General features: G+C 38.9%; 1 protein-coding gene and 1 non-coding gene across 2 annotated transcripts in view; one reads left to right on the top strand and one right to left on the bottom strand.

The window, feature by feature from the left end:
- RERG (RAS like estrogen regulated growth inhibitor) overlaps positions 1-20,159 on the bottom strand; it is a 133,113-nt gene that overhangs the window by 37,677 nt on the left and 75,277 nt on the right. The window lies entirely within an intron of this gene.
- On the top strand, positions 2,312-2,416 carry LOC111764600 (U6 spliceosomal RNA). The gene has a single exon (XR_002797174.1). It is a non-coding gene; the product is annotated as a U6 spliceosomal RNA (small nuclear RNA).

Genomic DNA, 20,159 nt, shown 5'->3' on the forward strand with positions numbered 1-20,159 from the left:
TCTGAATGCATTAGAAGGCAGAAGGAAGACTCTGAAGAATTCATGTATTAAGCTGATGAATAAGTAAAGAGACCACTGAATTGTTTTCTACTTGAGCAAATTGCACTTATTTTAAATTGGAGCTAATTCTTCTGCCATTTCTATAGAATCAAAAATGAGTCTCAGGAATTGGACGGCACATCTGTGAATCTTCATGGATAATAGTGATCTTTGCACATGAAACATGTAAAACATATATGAAAAGTACACCAGATTCCCTCAGAATAATATGGAGGACTGTCTGGATATAGATTTCCGTTAACTTACACTGGTTAGATCCAAGAAAACACTGGAAAAGATGAAAGCAGATTTATAGCACAAGGAGAGAGTGGACTACATTCTTAGATATTGTGAACTGAGAGGAAAAAGCCAGAAGGAGATGTTTTCCAGAGGCTACGGATGGATTTAAACAAAAGAAAACAAAATGAAAATGGTAAGTGAATTCTAGATAATAAAGTTAAGAGAAATCAAGAAGGCTAGGCAAAATGGCTATCATGGGAACTTTGGGGCTTTTCAAAAAAAAAAAAAAAACACTGGAAATGCTGACTGAAGTAAAAGAGCAGGTGAATAAAGACTATAGAGTTGGAGAAAAAAAAAGACCTAAAAAACAAAACTGCAAATGAAAGAGAAAATAGTCAATACGTCTGTTACAAGTGAGTCCCTATTTCTGAAAGAAAATGGACTGAATGCTGCAAGAATCAATTTTAAACACACTGGGAAAATATTTCTATCTCTTTAACTTCTACTTCCAGCACAGGGCACTTTGGAGAATAAGCCATATATATTAATTAGTAAGGAATATGTTGATATGCCATGATGATTAATGGGCCATTGATACCAAGGCGGGGGGCGCTGAGAGGGACAAGAAATGAGTTCGAGAACGTCACTTTCATTAAAGCTCTTATTCCATAGGAGCTTCAAGATGTTTTTGTTTGTTTTTCCCCCTCTCCCCTCCCCGCCCCGTTATCTGCTCTCCGTATCCTTTTGCTGTGTGTTCTTCTGTGTCCCCTTGCATTATTGTTAGCGGCACCAGGAATCTGTGTCTCTCTTTTGTGTATGTGTGATTTATTTATTTTTTTGTGTGATTTCTTTCTTTCCTTATTTCTCTCCCGTCCCCCCCCCACCCTGGTTGTCTGTTCTCTGTGTCTTTTGCTGCATCTTGGTTTTTTTGTCCGCTTCTGTTGTTGTCAGAGGCACTGGAACCTGTGTCTCTTTTTGTTGCATCATCTTGTGTCAGCTCTCCGTGTGTGCGGCACCATTCCTGGGCAGGCTACACTTTCTTTTGCACTGGGCGGCTCTCCTTACGGGGTGCACTCCTTGCGCGTGGGGCTCCCCTACGCGGGAACACCCGTGCGTGGCACGGCACTCCTTGCACGCATCAGCACTGCGCATGGGTCAGCTCCACACGGGTCAAGGAGGCCCGGGGTTTGAACCGTGGACCTCCCATGTGGTAGACAGACGCCCTAACCACTGGGCCAAGTCCCCTTCCCTGTGTCTCTTTTTTGTTGCATCATCTTGCTGCATCAGCTCTCCATGTCTGTGGCATCATTCCTGGGAAGGCTGCACTTTTTTTCACACTGGGCGGCTCTCCTTTCATGGTGTACTCCTTGTGTGTGGGGCTCCCCTACACGGTGGATACCCCTGAATGGCACAGCACTCCTTGCACACATCAGCACTGCGCATGGGCCAGCTCACCACACCGGTCAGGAGGCCCTGGGTTTGAACTCTGGACCTCCCATGTGGTAGGCAGACACTCTGTCAGTTGAGCCAATTCTGCTTCCCTCAAGATGTTTTTATACTCATATATTCTAACTCAAATATTAATTTGTCTATTTAGCACTGAAATTTTCATCTCTGTGTCACATCAGTTCTTTGGACAATGGTTCCATTAAATTCATTAACAGCATTTAACTTCTAATGTTCACTCTCTAATAGTCACTGAGAAAAAGAGAGCTGCATTTATTTGCTTATTTCTTAATTTTTAAAATCAAGAAAGTTTCCACCTATCTATTATTTTATTATTTCATCCCAGGCTTTGCCTATATAAGCTGAATTGTGATACTTAATTCTTAGCAGTTATTTCTTCTATTTTAAAATGTATCATTATATTTAAAGCAGAAAAGACTTATCCATACCTACTATCAACAGAGAACGACAGGCTAGGCATAGCTGGGGAGATGATATAAAGAAGCACCAGACAGAATTTGTACTTGCGGACTTTACTGCCCAATGCAGAGGCAGATGTTTGCTAACAGCAAAATTACATGGCAGTGCTTACTTCAGCTGAACATAAACTAAAATAGGAACGATACAGAGAAGATGAACATGGCCCCTGTGCAAGGATGACATGCAAATTCGAGAAGCATTCCATATTGTTTTAGAAAGGAAGAAGTAAAACGTTCACTATTCACTATAGATGATGTGATCCTATATCTAGAAAGTCCCCCAAAATCTACAGTAAAGCTATTAGAGCTAATAAACATGTTCAGCAGAGTGGCAGGATACAGGATTAATATGCAAAACTCAGTAATGTTTCTATAGACTAGGAATGAGCAATCTGAGGAGGAAGTCAGGAAAAAAATTCCATTTATAATATCGACTAAAAGTATCAAATATTTGGCAATAAAGTTAAACAAGGACATAAGCACTTATATTCAGAAAACTACAATACATTACTAAAAGAAATTAAAGAAGACCTAAATAAATGAAAGAACATTCCATGTTCATGGACTGGAACACTAAATATTGTTAAGAAGCCAATTCTGCCCAAATTAATATTCAGATTCAATGCAATCCCGATAAAAATTCCAACAGCCTTTTTTTTCCTTAAAGAAGTGGAAAACCAAATTATCAGATTTATTTGGAAGGGTAAAAGCCCTGAATAGCCAGAAACATCTTAAAAAGGAAGAACAAAGTAGGAGGACTCTCACTCTGGACTTTAAGTCCTATTACCTAGCTAGCCTGGTAAAAACAGCATGGTACTGGCACACAGATAGACATACAGACCAATGGAACTGACCTGATGGCTCAGAAGCGGACCCTCACATCTATGGTCAGGGACTTTTGATAAGGTTATCAAACCCACCCAGCTGGGGCAGAACAGTCTATTCAACAAATGGCGATAGGGGAACTGGATATCCATGTCCAAAAAAAGAAGGACGATCCCTATTTCACACCTTACACGAAAATTAAGTCAAAGTGGATCAAAGACCTAAATACAAAAACTAGGATCATAAAACACCTAGAAGAAAATGTAGGGAAACATCTTCAAGGTTTTAAAACTTTAAAATGAAAGCATAAGCAATGAGAGAAAAAAATGGATAAATGGGACCTTCTCAAACTTAAAACCCTTTTGTGATTCAAAGGACCTTGTCAAGGAGGTGAAAAGGCAGCTCACTCAAGGCGAGAAAATATTTGGAAACCATGTATTTGATAAGGGTTTGATTTCCATGCCAAATAAAGAGATCATACAACTCAACAACAAAAGAGCAAGCAAGCAATAAAAAAAAAAGTGCAAAATCTTCAACAGACATTTCTTCAAAGAAAAAATACAAATGGTGAAAAAACACATGGAAAAATGCTCAATCTCACTAGCTATTAAGGAAATGCGACTCAAAACTACAGTAAGATATCATTTCACACCTCATAGAATGATTATTATTTTAAAAACAGAAAATAACAAGTGCTGGAGAGGATGTGGAGAAATGTGAACACTATTTTATTGTTCGTGGGAATAGAGAATGGTGCAGCCTCTGTGGAAGACAGTTTGGCAGTTCCCCAGGAAGCTAAATATAGAACTACCGTTTGATTTGGCAATCGCTCTACAAGGAATATATCCAGAAGAACTGAAAACAGTGCTGCGAACAGAGCTTTGCACACCCATGTTCACAGTGGCATTCACAATTGCCAGAAGATGGAAACAACCCAAGTGTCCATCAACCCATGAATGGATAAACAAATTGTGGTATATACATATGATGGAATACTATGCTGCTATAAGAAGAAATGAAATTGGGACACATATAATAACATGGGTAAACCTTGAGGACATTATGCTGAGTGAAATAGGCCAGACACAAAAGGACAGATACTGTATGGTCTCACTAATATGAACTAAACAGGAAGAATAAACACATGGAGGTAAAACCTACAGTATAGGTTCCTAGGGGATAGGATGAGGGCTGAGAAGGGGTACTGATGCTTAATGTATGCAGAATTTTTAGTTAACTTGACTGTAAAAGGGTAGAAATGGTAACACATTGTAGAGAGTGTAACTAACAAGGCTGATTTGTAAATGTGATTGTGGCTGAAAGGGGTAGTCTAGGGATGTAAATGTCAAGTGAAAGAAAGCTAGAGAATGATCTAGGGGATGAATAACATAGTACCTGGAGATGGATGAGGATTGTGGTTAACAGCACAAATACAAGAAAGTTCTTCTATCAACCAGAACATGTACATCGCTATTACAAGGTGGTAAGAACGTGGTGATGCATAGGAAAATACGATTAATATAACTTATATAGTTAACAGCAATATTTTAATTTTCTTGCATCAGTGTCAAAGAAGGTCCTATATCAATGCCTAAGGGTCAATAATGGGGAGGTATGGGATTTTTTTCTTTTGGACTAAGGTCAACATTCAAAAGTTTACTGAGGTGGTGACTGCACAACTCTGTGATGAAAGTGAGAGGCAATTGAGTGTACACTTTCGATCGATTGTACAACGCATATGGGACTGTATAATACAGTTCACAATGTGGTGGAAGATGGATGGTGGTTAACAGGACAAATACGAGAGTGTTCTCTCATGAGCTATAAAAATTGTACAATGCAATATATGGTGTTTATAATAGGGGATGTGTGGAAAAAATATACCAACTGTGCGCTATGGACCATAGGTGGTGGTAATAGTCTGATGATGTTCTTTCATAATCTGTAACAAATGTTTCACAACAATGTAAGGTGCTGCTGAAGGGGTGATGTATGGGAATTATATTTTAAAAAGCACGTGGCAGACTGTGACCAGTGTTACACATTAGAGGGGTGGAGTGCTACTCTATAGAAGTGGATGGGATATTTAACTCTAACAGAGAGAATTCCATTTCTAGCACTTTATCCCAAAAGAGCTGCTGAACAAATGCATGTAAAGATGTATAGGATGATTCCTATGCCAATATTTAACCTAGCTATACTGAACAATTAGACACCTGCTTGATAGTACCAACATGCCAATCACTTTGAAACTGGGATTTGGAGTTAAAAGACAACAAAATATGTAGGAAGAAGTTGGTACATATAAATGATACCGCCAACCAGCCTGTAGGCACATCAGCTCCCTTTTGTGTCTGTGACAGACATTGCTAGTTGATCAGGGCACACTTGCACTGCACTCTCAAGGGCACCTTAGGATCTGTCCTTCTGGACGTGCTCCTGAGAGTTGCCACCGACTGAGGTGACACAAGAGATGAAGGCATTTTTTTCATGCAGGACAGAGGCAGTGGTTCCAGACTCCACCCAGCAGATATGCGAATTCCCTTCGGGCTGCCTGTGCACGGGCTAGGGAGAGCAGATGGAGATCCAAGGCTGTTCACTCTTGCTTCAGTCACAGCAACTTCACTGATTAATATTTTGTGCCTCAGAATGAGATTTCTTTTGGACAGGGGATTTGTTATGAAGAATTAGAAAACAATTATTAAGACATTCTAGGGTAGGGCCTTTCTCTCTTTTGATAATCATCTCCCTAATTGATGAGGACAAAATACCTGATATTTTATAGATAGCAACCCACATGCACAGCTTGTTCTGTGTGGCTGCACGGTTGGCATTTGTGGATGAGTATATAAAGCATTCGAAGCGTGCAAGCAAGCTCTTTATTCTTCTGTTCATGAACTGCTTCCTCATAATTACATTTTACCCTTACAAATATAATTCTTGAGATTTCATTTACGCTATAAGATTTAACTACGTTAAAAATAGTCCTTTCAATTTGTATATGTAAATTTAAAATCTCTTATTAAAATTGCTTTGCAGGAGCAAGTAATCATTATCCTGATTTTATTTTAAAAATCCAAAAATTATTTGGATCAAACTATGTTCTACTATGCTTCGAAGATTAAAAAAGTAGCCTCTAATTCTCTTATAAAGGTTAAAAGTTAGCTCTCTACAGAGTATACACTGGCACAAACATTTTGGAAAATGGCAATATCTACTAAAACTGAACATTTGCTTACCCAGTGACTCGGCAATTCTACTCCAAGGTATTTATCCAACAGAAATGCATGTATATCTTCACCAAAGTCCATGCACAAGAATTATCATAGCAGTGGTACTATTCATTATAGTCACAAACTGGAAACTTCCCAAACATCCAACAGTAGAAGGGACACATCATTTTACACCAATCAATGGAGTACTATGTAACAACGAAAGTGAATGAACTTGGATAAATCTTGGAAACATAACATCGAGGGAAAGAAGCCAGGTACACAAAAGGTCATTGGTCATACTGCATAATTCTGCACATGTAAAGTTGAAAACAGTCAAACTAACCCGCGGTGTTGGAAGTTATCTCAGAGGTCAGCCTGGGAGGCACAGTAACTGGATACAGGTACCAGGGCTCTTGAGGGGTTGGTAATGCTATAGGCTGATTTCTCAGGTGCTTTGAGTTTGTAAAAATTCACACAGCTTTAAACTTATGCTTTGTGCATTTTTCTCTCTGTATATTATACGTCAATGAAGTTTATAGCAAAGCAAGTAAAGGAGTAGTTAACTCACCATATCCAAAAGAGATGGTAAAGCTTAGTGTTAAGAACTCAAGCTTTAGAGATAGTTAGAGCTAAGCTAGAGTTTAGGCTCTATAGGGTTACTTTCCATGTGACTGAGGGTGAGGTGACTTAATTAAATTTCATTTTCCTTATTTGACACTGGGATAAGAATATCTGACTCATAGGGCTGTTTATGGGTTAAATGGCATAATGAATATAAAGAACTTAGCATAATGTGAAGGCATCATTATCATAATGTTATTAATAAAGTTAACCTTTAGAGAGTGCTTCCCATACGCTCAGCGTTGTTCTAGGGACCTAAATTTTCTCCTAAAAACCCTGTGCAGTAAGGGCCTTTATTTCACTGAGGGGGAAACAGAAGCCCAGGCTTTAAATCTACTCCTCCAAGATCACACAGCTTTTAGGTGGAAAAGCTGAAATTAAAATGGAATCAGTCTACACACACACTGCATTACCTCGGGCAATAGGACCTAATAAATGGTAGTTATTAGTACTTTTAAGAATAAATCTTGACAGAGATGTGGGAGGTGATAGGGAAAAATGGAGTGTGGGCTGAATTGCTGTTCTCCAGGAGGCAAATGGCAACTCTAGGGCTAGACTTTGAAATTCTGTGCTAAATAAATGGCTGTTATTATTATTAGGCAATTACCATACCTAATTTGAGACAGAAAATGGAAGTACATAATGCAATATTGTCCTTGCACTTTATAAATAGAGAAAGCAGCTGCATGGGAAGGTTAATGACGTATTGCACACAGTGCATTAGAACCTGCTCCCTTAGGATATCCTCCAGGAAGGCGTCTATGCCAGTAGGCTACATCAAAAATCAGTCTTCACTTTGGTGGAATAATGGGTGACTTTTCCCTGTATTTTCAACTTTTTCTACAATGAACACACTTTCACAGTGGAAAAGTAACTTTAAAAATATAATAAAGTGAAAACAAAAGCCAATTTCCAAGGCAATAAGAACCACATGTCTTTTAAATGGAAAACACAACTTAATTCCTTTTTGTTTCTTGGAACCAATTTGCCAGATATGCACAGTCCACAGCTTTGAACCATTTGCATGAATATACTCAAGCCAAGTGTTTGCACGCAACAGCTCAATTGCACCCACACTGGCAATTTAGTGACTTCAAAGGGCAATGGTGAAAACAGATATCCATCTCGGTTCAGTTGACCTTAGATATTTCTTACAAACAATTGACATTTGCTTTAGACTGCAGCATCCCAAGTCATTTGAATGAAAACACTACTAATCGTGAGATGGGCAAAAAACATTCTATGTGGTAGCAAAAGGTACAACTCCTTCAGGTGACATGGAATGTCAAGGAATTGAAAGATGCTGTGTAATTACCATCCACCAGAGGGCACTGCCAGTATACACAAGACTTTTCTTAGGCAGGGTTCAACACCCCTCCGCCTCCTGTCCCAAGTCTAAGCAGAGAAAGTTAATGTGAATTGACCAAAAGAATCCCACTTTTATTATGCTTGCTTTTCCCGCTTCAGTCAGGTGCATGGCTTTTCCTCCTTGAGAAGAGATCGATGAGCTGGGGGCTACCCCTATCCTATGACTCTCATGAACTGCCGTAACCATTTGACTGTAAAAATGTTATTTTACAATAACGTTGTGTTTTCCCATGTGCTAAGAACAGAGCTTGTCACATGATGGTACAAATTAACTACAAGCCACCTTCTCACCTGGAGGCTAGAGATTTATAAGGGCATCGGAGGTAATGAAGAGGCACATAAAATAGCTTAGGAACTGTGAAATACAGAAGGTAGATGTTGGCGTTTTTTTGTACTGGTAAATACGATTCTTGTTCAGTAATGGGGATATTGGCCACAGACGTTTTGGAAACCATCTGAAGAAGATATTGAAGGAGGTAGAGCCAGATTAGGCAGATACGGAAAGAGAAACCAGCCTTAGTAAAGCAGCAGAGGCAGGGATTTCATTGCTAGCATGAATCAATGCCTATCATAGAATATTTCTGGCTGTGCTACCCTGATTTATTAATAGAATGCTCCTAAACTTACTAATTCACCTCCTTACAGACTGAGTGATATTTTTATTATATCTATTATTAATACAGATTATATTTCTATTATACTAGGTGGGCTTTTCCTAATTTCTGAAGCTGATATCCACAGGGCTTCCCACCCCCCAGCCCCCTTACCCTGAAAGCCTAGAGAAAAACAAAACAGAAAAATCTTGGTTTGAACAGAGCAAACTGAAGCGAGCCACCTCCTGGAGACGGATTCTCAACATGTCCTGCCTGATCTTTAGCCTCATCGAGGTTCGCTCTGGGAATGGAGAACACACGGCACCAGCCCATCTGTGCCACCAGACACTCAGGTCCCTGTGTCCGAGGAGTGAAGTTTGACACTGACAACTGGAACTGAGGAAAGAAATCCAGTTGGAACACCTCTCTGTGGTTTTCCATGGACTAGGAAATAGCAACTTGCTGTGAACCAACAGTTTTTAAATGTTAATTTTCACATAGTGTTTGAAATTTAATAGGATTCTTTTTGAATGGAACCAGATCCGGCAATATATGCTTAGGTATTAAAGCCTAATATAACACAACAAGATGACGGAACAAAAAGAAACACAGATTCCCGGTGCTGCTGATAAGGATAGAAGTGGTCATAGAAGATCGCACAGCGAATGAACACAGAGAGCAGACAACTGGGGGTGGGGGAGGAGGGAGAGATATAAATTTTAAAAAATAAATCTTAAAAAAAAAAACCTAATACAATTACACTCTTATTTAAAAATAATAACAAAAGTATTCTTTTGTCATAATTTTTCTTTAAAAATAACACTGCCTTTTAACTTACATTGGAATTCTCTGTTTCTTATGTCATGTTACTTAGAAAAATGCTATTTCTTGTTAAATTAATTTGTGCATGCATGGATTTACTCCCCACATATCAGCATGACCTCCTTATAAGTCATTCGCTTCTAATATTTATGGTCTAAGAATGAGGTAGCTCAAGTGAGTCACATATTTACACTTAGAGAAGAGATTAAGGGGAAAAAAAATTAGCACCGCAATTTCCTTTAAGTAATGGAAAAAGTGTGACTTGTTACATATTTATTTTCTGGGTCAGTGTTTTTCCAGTCATTCCAAAGAACCTTAGGGTCACTCACGGTTTCCTGAGGTTTTCTTGGAAGAAAGAATAGGGAAATTGTGATGGGTGCTTAATTTTAAGTTGGTAGGCATTACCTGTTACTTTTAAAGAACACAGGTTCTGGGGTTACTGTTCTGGAAGGCGAAATATATGAACCAATGGTATAGGCTTTGAATGTTTGAAACTAATGATCTTGAGTTAAATTTCCCAAATAACAGGGCTTCAGACATATACTTTGCTTGCTAAAAGATCCTTTAAACTAATCTTTAGACACTTGCTTACCCAGTATGAAAAAGGAAGAGTCTAGAATGTCTACAGATAAACAGAACAATGGGATTCAGAAAAATGCCAGTGAAGTCCATGAGGAAAGAGAGAACCACAATTCTTGGAAAACAGGAATAAATGAAAAACATTTGTAATTTACAGAGAAAGTACACTTTTGGTGTATCCTTTTTGATAGTCTATCATCTAAATAAGGCATCTAGAATAAATACTTTCATTGAATGCTAATTATAAGATTCACTTAAATCTCAATGATTGCTACAAATTCCAAATACCAGTCTTTTGACTTCCTGCTTAGCTGCTGAGTCTTCACGTGCTTTGTTGAAAGCACAGATGCTGTGTCCAGAATGCCTTTAGATTTAACCACCTAGTCTACTTCTGAGCACACTGCCATCCATTTAAGACAAATTTCTCTTAAAAGTTTCCAGGCCAAGAAATTAGGAGGGAAATTCTGTTGTAGGAATTTATATATGACATAATGAAACCAAATAGAAATTCTATTTTAATCATCGCTCCACATGAAGGGGAGCAGTGACCCTAATAGAAAAGAATCATGTATTGATTATATTTCATTTTATTCTTGGAAAATTTGGTCAAATAGCTAGTGTAGCCTCATCAATGAGAATTTTTCAAAATTGGAAAAACATTGACATTATAAGAAGCAACCATGGATATCCACTGTTGGGCAAAGAACACAGCAAGTCTTCTGGTACTTCACATTATCTGGCAGCTCATTGGTCCCCTGCCAAAAGGGGTAATTAACATAGGTTAAATGTTGCCCCAGTCATACTCAGCAATAATATTTATAAACATTACTTCTGTGTATTTTTAGGCACAATAACAACTAAAAAACTATTACGCAAACACAAATTTTACAATTAGAATTTTGAAAATATATTAAATTCAGATTGAGCCTGCCCTGATAGTTAATGAAGGAACTTTAGAGAAGCTAATTTAAATGAGATTATAGTATCACATGTTTTCATATAAATGTAGGTTTCAGTTATTAGGCATTTAGATACTGACACCCCAGTCTTAATCCTTGTTCCTTAAGAGACTGTTTAGCCTAAATGAAAGCTGTTCAGTGAGGTAAGAAACTCAGCTAAGGGAAACACAGTTCAGCAAAAACAAAATGAAAAACGTGAAGACTACAAGGCCAACAATTAAAAATGAAGGAAAAACTTAGGCCTAGTATTGAGGTAGGTAAAATAATCTAACATGACTAAATTTTTTCATTTTCCAGTATGGTTCTATGATGCATTGTTACTATCAAAAAAATATGCACACACCTGGTGCCACCTGTGTAGGTGTAACCAGAATCTGTCTATTGGAAAAGAAACAATTTTAAAAAATGAAATTAGAGAAAATGACACATAAAAGAACAATTTAAGTTTCCAGAAAAAGCACATACACAGCCGGGGTGCTCAACCCTCCAGCACAGTCTTCCTGGGCTGTGTTTCCACAGGAAAACGAGGGTGGAGGGAATCACAAAAGTCTTGGCTCCAATCCACCAGCATGGCCTGCTAACACAGGCCCAACTCCTCGGAGCACTGAGTTCACACTGGAGTTCTTGCCAAAGAGCCGCTTTCATTAAGTTGAGTAGGCAGGAGAGCAGGCAGTGGGTTGGGCAGAAAATTGAAGTAGAAGTGGGTGGGAGGATTGTTTCCTTTTCTGACTGGGAGGCATTGGATAGGACATGCTTGGTACTACCTAACAATTAATTTGCTCTGGCATTTAGAGCCTTTCTTCATTCCCTGGGCCACTGTAATGACCCTAAGGTAGACCCCCAAAGCAGCCAGTTGTTAAATCAGAGTATTCCCCACTAAGGCTGTGAAGGGCTTTATTCTACTAGGCAGGGTTCTTTAAACCATTTTTGGGTCAAAGACCATTTTGTAGTAGCCTGTGAACTACTTCTCAGAATAATATGTAAAAATATTTAAGATAAAATACATATAAAGAAAACTAGGCTCAAATACTCTTAAAATATTTTAAAATATTGAAATACTGTTAAAAGACATTTTTTAAAATCAATATATGATATAGTAATCACATGCTTCTTGGTTAACATATAGATAAGCTCTAGTTCTGAGCCTAATAATTATCATAATTTTAAATTAGTGATGAGTATAAATGACATTTTGAGGTATCAGTAACAACTGCAATGTGATTTGAAAATATCTGTGATTTCTACTGGTGACAAAATCACAGGTATTGCTCACACTACTATGATTTGTTTCTACCTTTGTGATGCTAAATTTCAATTGAAGGTTAGTGAAAATATTAAATGGTTTCCTGTTCAAGTTTACAAACTTCCTGAAATCTATCCATGGACTCCTTGGTGAGCCAGGACCTCAGGTTAAGAGCCTTGATGTCTATAGAGGTATAGTGACTTTTGAGTTTTGGACCCCAGGAAAACATGTTCTTAATCTTAATCCCTTCCTGAGGATGTGAACCCATTGTAATAGGACTTTTTGATGAGATTACTTCAATTAAGGTATGACCCAACTGAATCAGGATAGGTCTTAATCCCATTACTTGAGTCCTCTATAAGCAGAAGGGAATTCAGACACACAGAGATAAAACCATGGGAAGAAGCCAGAAGTCAGTGGAACCCAAAGAAGCTAGGAGAGGCCGCCATATGCACTGTCATGTGCCAGAAAAACCAAGGACCAAGGATCACCGGCAGCTAGCCCTATAATGCCACATTCCTCTGTGAGAAGGCATGGCCTTGAGGTCACTTTGATTTTGAACCTCTCCTAGCATCTACAGCATGAGCCAATAAATTCCCATTGTTTAAGCCAACTCATTTCATGGTATTTGTTTTAGCACCTAGGAAACAAAAACAAGAGTTTTACCCATCCTGGTGCAGAAGTTTACCACAAATGCGACATCAGTTTTTTAAGCAATTGTATTATGATTTTCAACTTTTAAAAAGTATTAATTTAATTTTTATCTTCCTGATGACCCAGAAGCCACCTCTGTATGTTAAGAAGTGCCACTGTATCAATTTTACTGCTCTGTAGACTCAAGAAATGCCTATCAGTGAAACTTCTGGGATATAGAATCCCTGTAATAGTTGTTGGTATTTTCTTTCTAACCAGTATATGCAACAAATTATACAACAGTGCTACAATTTTATCACTGTATTGTGAGTCTGCAAGAGAGAGATGTAGAATTTGGATGATTAGAATAAATTTTAGTTAAGACTCTGAAGTCAGGTAGAATCATTCAAACCTCAACCCACTCATTTTACTTCTCAAAACCTCAGTAATCTGAGCTATGAAATGGAGATAAAAATAGCACCTATCTCATAAAGATAAGCTGAAGATCAAAGGAAGATTAAATGAATATTCAAGTGCTAAAGCAGTGCCTGTTGAAAAGTAGCCATTACCCGATGTAAAATGAGAAATGAAGATCAGCTACAGTGCTGTCAAACATTTCTCAGTCTGTCTTCTCTTTTGGCTTCTTTTCTTGGACTCTCTAGATTCTCCCTTTTAGGGAGAATGGGTTCTGCTTTTTATTCTGGACTCTAGGCCACTTCAGTTCAACAAGGCAGGAGAAAACAGAAGAGGCCACTCAGATAAGGCAGATGCTCATGGCATACCAGAATAGCTGAAAACTATTTGTAGTCAGCAGATAAGAGCATAGGTCTAGTATCAGCACTAAAATATTTTGTAATTTTGGGAAATATTTTACAATCTAGCCACCCCCAGTTTAGCCATGCCAAAATGTCATGAGAGACATGCAAGAAGCTTGAGAACTAGCAAGTTATTTTTCATCCGAATTCCCACTAGTTGGGGCTGACTTGAAGGATGTAATTTATGGCCATCCTTGGGAAACAATCATATATTCCTTTTTCATGAAAATGTGGTGCAAAAAACTTACCAACTGCTCCTCTCCCAAGAGTTCTACAGTTCAATTTGCCAGTAGTGTCCTATTTTTACTTATTTGGTTCCCAACTTAAAGATGCAAAAAACAACAACACAAACACACACACACATACACACAAAAACCAACCAACCAACCAACCAACCAACCAACCAACCAACCAAAAAACAGCAGAACTTTAACTCCAAAGCATACAAAGACAATCGATGACTAGGATATGAGAGCTCTGCCTACTCATCAGGAAGGCGGGTTTTTCTTTCCCTTCATGGTGAAATGCAAATGAGTCTATCTACTAATGGGGGTATTTTGCTTTCCAATAATTTTTTGTCACTTTTTGTGATGTATTTTCTAACTTACAAAAAAGCTATGAGAATAGAATAAAGAACACGGATATACTTTTTTATATGCAGGTCCACCAATTGTTTATATTTTGCCCCATTTATCATTCACTCTCTTCCCTTTGTGTGTATGTGCATATATGTGCACATGGGGAGAAGAAGAAGGGATGAAAACTAACATTCATAATTTCATTTTGTAAGTCATATAATCTTTCTTCGACTGCATTTCAAATGGTGCCAATTAACTTTAAGGTGAATATACAGATTTATGAGGAAAGGAATGATGAACCTAAAGAACTAAGATTCAATGTGAATATAAAATATTGAACTAGAAGAGAGGATAAGAAATACATGTGGAAAGGAAATACTTTAATAGATGGTTTCTGCTCTAATTCCAGATCTACTCAGTGGAAGTGTATCAATTAGGCTCTAGTGAGGAAAACAAAAACCACACTAGCTCTTTCACACAGAGGGCATTTAATACAGGGAAATTGTTATCCAAGTGTTGGAAGAGCTGAGAAGCCAGGTAGAGGATGGCAAGGCAACAGGAAGAAGTGATAACTATAAATGGAACTGAAGATATGACAAGGATAAGTGGGAAACAGAGCCTATCATCTAGGGTCTTCCAGAAGGAGCTAGAACCAGTGGAGGCTGCCCTGTGGGAGATGGGATCATTGAGAGAGGGGCTGCTTTAATTAGACTCTAGAAGAGACACAGTTGCTGCAGGAGAAACCACAGGAAGCAGAGAGGGCAAGAAGGAGAAATACTGTTTTTTTCCTTTCTTGCCATCCTTCAATCTTCTACTGCCTAACATTCTGGGAAGGCAAAGGAGCCTGGAAAATACAGTCGCATTTGAAACACAGAAGAGCTGGGAAGGGATGAAATGAATCAGATTACTCAGGTAGTTACCCGGCACATGGTACAGTATAAGGACTGACTCCAGCAAACTCTGCTCCATTGGTCTCTGAGCCAATCCCAACAGGAATACGTGTTACATTAGGAGCCCCACTTACCATCCACGGGGCCTGGATCTGGCCATCTGCCTTACTAAGGATTCAGAGATGAGTTCCAAACTCATTGTCTATTCACCATTGCCAGAGTTTCCCTAAACCAAAGTATGTGGGCCATCCAGACAGCTGATCTCTAGCTCTTCACAAGAACCTACTCTGAATTTACTGCACTTCGTTGGGACATTGACATCCTACACAGCTCTTTTTAAACCCCTCGGCCAGTGATGTGAGCAAGACCTGAACCTTTAATTGGGGTCAGGATACAGATTCAATCAGTCATCTGATGCCTTAGTGCCACCACGTATCAGATGTCTCACATCACCATCAGCGGGTACCTCCAGGCTCTGTATCCTCAACCACCTAACTGGATGTCCTTTATATGGCTGACAGCAGAACTTCCCTTGAGCAGGATGCTTTGCTCTGTAGATCATCAGCCTTGGGGACCAACAGAGCCACAGTGTAGTTGCCTGTGTTCCGCTAAGCTGCCAAACTGAGTTCTCCTGGCTTGTCTTTCCTTCAGTAATTTGCTACCCATGAGAGGTGTTAATTAGCAGAAAACGTCAAAAGATATACGAGAGTGAGATACAAATAAAAACAAACTTCCTGTGGAAATGCGGCCTTTTGCCCCTGGAGCCCCTGGAGAGATTCCAAAAGCTGTTATTGAAGTTTTCCAGTGGAGTGCTCTCTTCATGAAGCAGGAGAGCCACTCTGAAAATTGAAATGTAAGAGCAAATTACGAAGACGACTCCTAGTCCTGAGGACTGTGCTCTCTCCTCAAGGCCTCAACCACTCCTCCTCAGCAGCCTCAATCCTAAGTGAAGAGGAACGAACTGCCAAAACCCAATTCGAGTCTGAGGACATGGTGCGATTCTCAGCCATCTTCCGTCTCCTGGATGGAGCAGGGACGGTTCCTCTTCTCCGCCCGCTGAGCCCTGGCTGCATTGGTTGTAGCAGGGTGGTGATCACGTTACAAGTGCAAATTATGGATTTCTGCCTCTGCATGTAAACGGCCACAGTACAACCAAGGAAACTAGATTGGAGCCCCATATACCAAGCACTTCTAGACAACAATCTTTTAACTTCTGCCAAGGCTTTTTTTTTTTCACTCAAAAAAAGTTGCTCTGACTCCAAAAATAACATCTGTTGCTTAGAGTAACATTTTCAAACAACATAATAAACTGTCCTTCCAGAAAATATACACTCTGTGCTTCCCTAAGGGAACTGGCAGAATGGATGATGTGGGATTCTGGGCTCCCGCATTTATGTATTGCCTGTCCTTGGGCAAATTATTTAGTTGACAGGGGGGGGTGGCATGAGTTACTGGGCATCAGTCCCTTCATTTGCAGCCTGCAGTGACTGGAGTTACTTTAAATAACAGCCCTATCCAGACATACCCAGCAGGTTTTCACTAGCAGAAAGTATTTAAAACTGGGATCATGCTGTCTTGGGGTAGGTATCACAAGGAGGTTAAAATAATAAAAACAGCTGTAACAACCCCAGCACAGCACATTTTTAGTTCCCATCATGTTAATTTGCTTTCAGCAATCACCTAACTCCCTCACCCTCACTACCCAAGTATTACTGTGCAACTTGCTAATCTTAGAACTTTATCATCTCCATACCTCCTTATCAACCTTTCAGAGATGGACCGTAGATAGAGACAATGAAAACCTTGAGTCATGGTGTGGCGCATGACTACAATGAGCTCCCCTGATGATCTTCTAGTTGTAGGTCACTTGGGTACAGGAGAACTGGAAAAGAATATGTAGGTGGTATATAATCATTACTACTGTAGGAGGGAATACAAAACACACATTCCTGTATGCAGAGAGTAAAGAAGCTCTTAGCTCCATGAGAACTCATCATTTCTAAATTTTTTGGTAGTAATATACTTTATTTTTAGAGAAGTTTTAGATTTACAGAAAAATTACACCAAAAGTATAAGGAATTTTCATAACAATCTCCCTTTTGCCCCCCGCCAACAACCCACATAATTTCCTCTGTTATTAACCTATTATGTTAGTATGGGACATTTGTTACAACTTCTGAACAATATTGAAGCATTGCTACTAACCAGGATCTATAAGTTTACATTATGGTTTACATTTTGTGCTGTACAGTTTTATAGGCTTTGACAAATGAATAATGTTATGTGTCTGTCATTGCAGTATCTTATAGAACAATTTCACTGCCCTCAAAATGCCCTGTATTCTACCTGTTCCTCCCTTCTGAACCCTTGGCAACCACTATCTTTATATCAGTGTTATAAGTTATTCTGTTAACACAAGAGAATAACCACAATAATAATAAAACATTTTGTTCTGTGGTTACACTCCCCCTTTTGTTTGTTCATTTTCAATCTTGAGGGATTTGGGATGATGTCTGCTCTGATTGCTTCAGGCTGAGAGGGGCCATAGGTATTTTGGGGCAGGAGGAAGGACTTGTTTTGCTTGCAGTTGTAGATATTTCTTGTTTTTAGGGATGGGGCTTGACCATCATCATCATTTTATAATATAGCCTGTGCATTAAATCAAAATTATTTCCAAGAGTACCTAGTCTCCAAGATGGCCAAATAAGTAATATAGGCCCTACAGTCTTTGAATGTTCAGAAGGGATGTGAAACTAAGTGTGTATTCAGGGCTGCCTCCAAACGATGTGGAAGATATGCTAATCCAAACTGGCTTGGATGTGGAGAATATGTAACTCACCTGGAGGAAATAACCTATCTAATACTAAGATCAAACACTGAAGAACCTAACCAAAAGTCTGTTTACCATTACTGTTAGTCTTCCTAATCCTATATCCTCTGTATAAAAGGGTCTGAAAAAGGCTGTTCGGAGCTCGGTTTTTATTAGGACAAGAGTCCGCCGAGCCCGGCCGGTCGAAATAAACCAACTTCCTTCTCGGTATTCTCGTGTCCTGGCCTTCGATATCGCACACACCCGATTTCTCTACTACAATTTAGTCAATTGTACAGAGAAAGCCCAAAGACAGGAGAGTAGGAGTTGGCTGGCCTCAACTCTGCTGGGATCATGGCTCAATATGAACAATTCAAAGATTTAAGTCTGAAAGATATATTTAATGTGCATATTGAAAATTATAGGTTCAAATAAAAGTAGTAGAATCATGAGTAGGGGAATTATAAATGAGTATAACTATGCTATACTGGGGAAATAAATGATCCCATATTCTCAAATAGGGCCCACCAAGGGTGTGTTGACTTCATGAGTCTGTGTGCCTCTGGTATACAGACATACCTAGAACCCTTGGGAACACTCTTGATTGAAGCTTTGTTTTCTCTGGCAGTTAGTGAAATCTGCCTAAGACCTGTATAAGTATAACCCCCAGAATGACCTCCTGACTCACTGTGAAATCTCTTAACCATAAAAACTTCTTTTTATTTAATGTTTCCCACTTTTGGTCTAGGCTTTTTTCCAAATGTATTGTTGGTTAGCACTTGGTAATAATCCCCTGGTATCAGGGAGGCTCATCCACAGGAGTCATGTCCCATGTCAGGGAAGGTAGGGGATTCATTTGTTGAGCTTAGCTTAAGAGAGAGGTCACTTTAGAGCAACAGGGAGGTTTTCATGAAGTAATACTTGGGCATTAATTATAATTAAGCTAAGTTTCATTTTTACAGGAATAAGGTTCCTAAGTACAAGCATTAAGATCAAGGACTTGGCCTATTGGCCTGTTTTCTTTTGTTAGGCATGACTTATATATTCCAGAGATTTTTGCCATTTCATTTAAGAAAGTAACAGAACTTCCCCAGGATGGAAATTTAATATTTTGTTAGCTACTGTGAAGGCCTCTATCTATTGAGAAAATATACCTATGACAACAGAAATACATTCATATTTCATGGAAGTATGCTTTAGGTACATTTCCTCCCATTTACAGTCCCACTATCAATACCCAGTATTAGTGGCATAACTTTGTTATGGATCCGGAAAGAACATTCTTATATTTGTATTCTTAACCCTAATCCTTGGCCATCCCAGAGTTCACTAAGTTATATAGCCACCCATTTTATCCTCTAACTTTCCTTCTAGTATCATGGATGGCCCTAAAATTCCCCTTTCAACCACATTCACACTCACTTTTGTCAGCACTGTTCATTACACTCATATTGCTGCACCACCATCACCTCTGTCTATTTCCAAACTGTTAGAATATACTCAATTATAAATTCTACACAGATTAAGCATTGGCTTATCAATCTCTATTCCCCTTTTACCTCTCATAACCTATCTTCAAAACTCTACCTCAAAAGTCAGCTCACTATCCTTAGTTTCTATCAGGGTGATCAAACGAAACTGTCTTATTGTGTCTGGCTTACTTCACTCAACATAAGGTCCTCAATGTTCATCCATGTTGTCCCATGTGTCAATACTTCATTCTTCCTTACAGCTGAATAATATTTATTGTAAGTACATGCTACATTTTGTTTATCCATTTATCTGTTGATGGACACCTGGGTTGCTTCCATCTTTTGATAACTGTGAATAATGCTGCTATGAACATTGGTGTGCATATATCTGTTCTTGTCTCTGCTTTCAATTCTTCTAGGTATTTCCTACCTGGGATTGTCAGATCATGTGGCAATTCTATACTTAGCTTCTTGAGGAACCACCAAACTGTCCTCCATTTCTGGCTGCACAACTCTACATTCCCAAAAGAGTG

The sequence above is a fragment of the Dasypus novemcinctus genome, chromosome 20 (genome assembly GCF_030445035.2).
Source record: "Dasypus novemcinctus isolate mDasNov1 chromosome 20, mDasNov1.1.hap2, whole genome shotgun sequence".
NCBI classification, from domain to species: domain Eukaryota; kingdom Metazoa; phylum Chordata; class Mammalia; order Cingulata; family Dasypodidae; genus Dasypus; species Dasypus novemcinctus.